Source organism: Carlito syrichta, unplaced genomic scaffold (genome assembly GCF_000164805.1).
Source record: "Carlito syrichta isolate Samal-C Ts95f unplaced genomic scaffold, Tarsius_syrichta-2.0.1 Scaffold302944, whole genome shotgun sequence".
Classification (NCBI taxonomy): domain Eukaryota; kingdom Metazoa; phylum Chordata; class Mammalia; order Primates; family Tarsiidae; genus Carlito; species Carlito syrichta.
Genome location: NW_007247040.1, coordinates 9334 through 13421, shown reverse-complemented (window position 1 = coordinate 13421; position 4088 = coordinate 9334). Strand labels below are relative to the sequence as shown.

At 44.5% G+C, this 4088-nt stretch overlaps 1 pseudogene; it reads right to left on the bottom strand.

Moving 5' to 3' along the window:
• Positions 1-310, bottom strand: part of LOC103259647 — a 52595-nt pseudogene extending 52285 nt beyond the window's left edge.
• Between the last annotated feature and the right edge of the window lie 3778 nt (positions 311-4088).

Below are 4088 nucleotides of genomic sequence, written 5' to 3'. Positions count from 1 at the left end.
CCGCCCGCTCCTCCTGCTCTGCCCCGCCCCTTCCCCGAACACCACCGGCTTGGCCTCGCCCACGTGTTCCACCCAGGCCACCCGCGTTCTCCCAGCCCAGCTGCTACCTCTCCCAAAGGCCTCTGCCACTCTGCCCACGCTCCCCCACGCCAACTGGGGCTCCCTCCACTTTCTGCTGGGGAAGGGGTGGGTCAGAGCATCCCTGCTTACCGTGATCTTCCCGTCTGGGCTGGATGTGCTTCTCAACGTGCCGCCGCTTGACATTGGCAGACTTTATAGCGCTTTTTCTGTTCTCTGATGTGAAATACATCTTCCACAAAACCAAGAACGAGTTTTTGTAGTCTGCGGCCGGTGTAAAGATCACCCACGGCAGGATCAAATCGAGCGTTTGGACCCCAGAGGGAAGGTGATGTGATTATCTGTCACTAAACTGGTATCTCTTGAAGGAAAAGTAGAATATGCTAAGTTTATGCACACCATATTTAACCTTTATCCACTACAAGGATCCAGTTTCTTCACAGTCTTTCTTTGGGGCCTATTGCACAAAGAACATTCTAGGATTTCTTTTGATTGCTGTTTCTGCAACCCAATATCTTCTTCTTTCTTAGGCTCCTATTTCATTTTGCTGTAGTACATCCTTAAGTAGTTCTTCCAGAAAGAGTCAGTCTATGGGTGATAAGTTTTCTTAGTCCTTGAAAAGAAAAAAATATCTTTTTGGCCAGGCTCGGTGACTCAGTCTGTAATCCCAGCACTTTGGGAGGCCAGAGGCAAGTGGATTGCCTGAGCCCACAGGTTCAAGACCAGCCTGGGCAACTTAGCGAGGCCTTGTGAAATGAGCTAAATCAGTTAATAAAATCAAACTGCTAGCAAAATAACAGTATCAACCAGCTTACTCCATTTTGTTTAAAGTTTCCATCTTAGTTGCCTGCCTGACCTAAGAATCACTCCTCAGTGCCTACCTGTGATTACAGTAACGTTCCCATGACCACAGACCCCCAGCTTCGTCTCCTTTGGGCAGGTCCTGCTGACTGTTTCCTGGTGTTACAAAACTCCTTAGCCATAAGTTCCATGTAATTGTATGCTTTGTTAGCTGAAATCAAATGTTACGCTTTACAAAACCCCATTGTTACATTTTCCTATTTTGTTTTTATATTTTGTTAATGATTTAACCAAGATAACTCCATTGTGGAATGATTCTTTTACCTTGTCTCTATGTAACTACCTTAAACTATATCTTGATGGATGGCAGAACTCCAGGGACTTTCTGGGCACCAACTATACCTAGGACATGAAATTAATCAAAGCTCCCTAACAACCAAAAGTTCCCATTTTGGTTGCCAAGTTGTTAGTTAATAGTTGCTATGGTCACTAAGTTGCTATGGAGCCAATACTACAAATTTTACCTACAAAAGCTTGTCACACAAACTGCACTAGTCGTCGAGTTTTTTTCCCCTGGCATTTGCATGCTCTTGACCTACACGTTAATAAACTCATAATTAATTAAACTCAGCTTTCTGTTGTAACTTCTTCTCGCTTACTCGGTCATAACACTTGCCTCCACTATTAAAAAAAAAACATTGAGCTGGGCGTGGTAGCACATGCCTGTAGTTCTGGCTACTTGGAAGACTGAGGCAGAAGGATTGCCTGAGCCAGGAGGTGGATGCTGGGGTGGCCACGACTGTGTCACTGCACTGCACTCCAGCCTGGGTCACAGAGTGAGACTCTAACTCCAAAAAGAAGGAAAAAAAATTATATATATAATTTAAATATGCCCACACATTTAAATGCTAGTTTGGCTGGTTATAGAATGCTAGGCTTAACATTGCCCTTCAGGGATTAAAAAAGTCTTCATTCCCGTGTTTTCTAGCACCAAGTGAACTGATAAGAATTGTAATGCCAGTATAGTTGTCACTCCTTTGTTGTAGCCTCTATTTCTTTTTGAAATATTTTAGAGTTTCTTTTTGTCCTTGAAATTGTGAAGTTCCTCCACAATATGGCTAGATATGGGTATTTTTCATTCATATGGATTAGCAATGGGTAGAACCTTTCTTTCTTTTTTTTCTTTGAGTAGGAGTCTCTGTTCCCAGACTGGAGTGCAGTGGCACACTCACAGCCACCACAAACTTAGCCCACTGGGCTCAGGTGATCCTTCTGTCACAGCTTTCCAAGTAGTGCCACTACACACAGCTGATTTTTTAATCTATTGCAGAGATGAGTTCTCCCCAAGTTGCCCAGGCTGGTCTCAATTTCCTGGACTCAGGCTATTCTCTCTCCTCTGCCTCCCAAAGTGCTGAGATTACAGGCGTGAGTCACCGTGTCTGGTAAGGTAAGCCCTTTCTTTTTATTTTTTTTGAGTTAGAGTCTCACTCTGTCGCCCAGACTGGAGTGCAGTGGCTGCTCCCTGCCACCGCAGCCTCGACTTGCTGGGCTCTGGTGATTCTTCCGCCTCAGCCTTCCAAGTAGCTGGAACTACAGGCATGCACTACCATGCCCAGCTAATTTTTGATTTATTGTAGAGATGAGGTCTCGCCAAGTTGCCCAGGCGGGTCTCGAACCCAAGGGCTCAGGCAATCCACTCACCTCAGCCTCCCAAAGGCACAGGATTACAGGCTGAGTCACTGAGCCCGGCTGGTAAGCCCTTTCAATCTAAGATCTTGGATCTTTCTTTATCTCAGGGAGATCAACTCCTATTTATTTACTTCTGTTTTCTGTTCTAAACTCCTACTAGATGGTTGTTGGCCCTTCATGGTGGGTCGTCTATGTCTTTCAACTTTTCTCTCACTTTTCATCTTTTTGTTCTTCTACATTCTGGAAGTTTTCTTTCACTTTTCTTCTAGCCCTTCTCTTGACTTTTTGTTTTTGAAATAGGTCTTGCTCTATCACCCAGGTTAGAGTTCAGTGGTGCATTCACAGCTCACTGCAACCTCAACCTCGTAGGCTCAAAGAACTTCCTGCCTCAGCTGAGTAGCTGGGAAGGAAAAAAAACCCACTATACATGCTTATATATATATATATTCAGCATATGGATTTTGGGGGACACAAACATTGTCTATTGTAATTACCAATCTCTCCCCGCAGTGAAAATACTGATGACATATTCTAGATCTGTAGGCTGAGCACGTCAACTGGCGGGCAAGAAGTCCTCCTTCTTCACCCACTCCCCACTGACAAAATGAATACGGTTTTGCTCCAGGCTTCGCAACCACAACTTTGCCATCCCAGAAAGTCACTTGGTTTCTTTAGAAGATTTTATCTAACTTCAGCCTAGGACAGACGGCCAAAATATGCACAAGCCTGGGGAGGAAAGAAGGAGCAGCTGACTCCAACATCCTTTCCGTGGACAATCCTTCCACTGGCTATGTTTTCTATCAGTGCCTTCCTTCCATTCCAGGTCATTGTGGTGGTTGATTTAAGGGAAGAGGCTCTGCTATGAAATGCAGCAATCCCCTCTAGCCTCTGTGTACTCAGAGCTATGGCTCTTTCTCTGTTTTGCTCATCATCAACTCAACCTTCAGTCTTAGAGACATTCACCAAAACCTTTATTTGCTGATGTAGCACTGCTCTCTCACTTCTGGTTTTCCTCGTGGATTAATGTATTATTGTGCATTTTACTGCCATTGTGATAGATTTTCAGAAAGCAATATTGATAGGCACTCGGGTTTCTTCCTCTACCTCAGAATAGATGCCCCACTGAAACAGCCTATATAAAATTTTATTTTTTCTTGAGTCAAAGTCTCACTTTGTCACCCAGGCTGGAGTGCAGTGGCACACTTACGGCCAGTGCAGCCTCAACATGCTGGGCTCAGGTGATCCTTCCATCTCAGTCTTCCACTACATAAAATTAAAATAGGGCCACAGGGTAAATAAAAGCTGGTGAAGAGACCTGAGTCCTGCGAAGCTGCAGCTATGGTTAGAAATGAACAAATCTGTTGTTTCTAAATTTGCTTTCACTTCAATAGAGAGCAATGGGTTACCTTCATGTCCTGACCCTTGGGGAGGGGGTAAGCTGCCCACAAAGCTGATAAACTTAGTTCCCCTTAACCAATGGGCCTAAGACTGCACAGATCTCCTTGATGACATCTCAACAT